Raw genomic sequence first — 227 nt, forward strand, 5'->3', positions numbered from 1 at the left:
CAGGGACAGGGTGTGCATGGCCCTGCTCTGCCCTCCCGGGTCAAAGGAGCAGGACAGCCGAGTGCTGCAGCATGGGGCAGAGGCACGAGCTGCCACCCGTTCCCCTGCCACCTCCCAAGCCAAGGGCGGCAGCACAGCAGTGCCAGGAGGGTGCCAGCAGCCAGTCCCCAGCGATGGCAGCAGTTCTGGGGTGGGGCTGCCACCAGCTGGGCCAGGCTTGGCAAGGG

Source organism: Buceros rhinoceros, unplaced genomic scaffold (genome assembly GCF_000710305.1).
Source record: "Buceros rhinoceros silvestris isolate BGI_N320 unplaced genomic scaffold, ASM71030v1 scaffold29998, whole genome shotgun sequence".
Taxonomy (NCBI): domain Eukaryota; kingdom Metazoa; phylum Chordata; class Aves; order Bucerotiformes; family Bucerotidae; genus Buceros; species Buceros rhinoceros.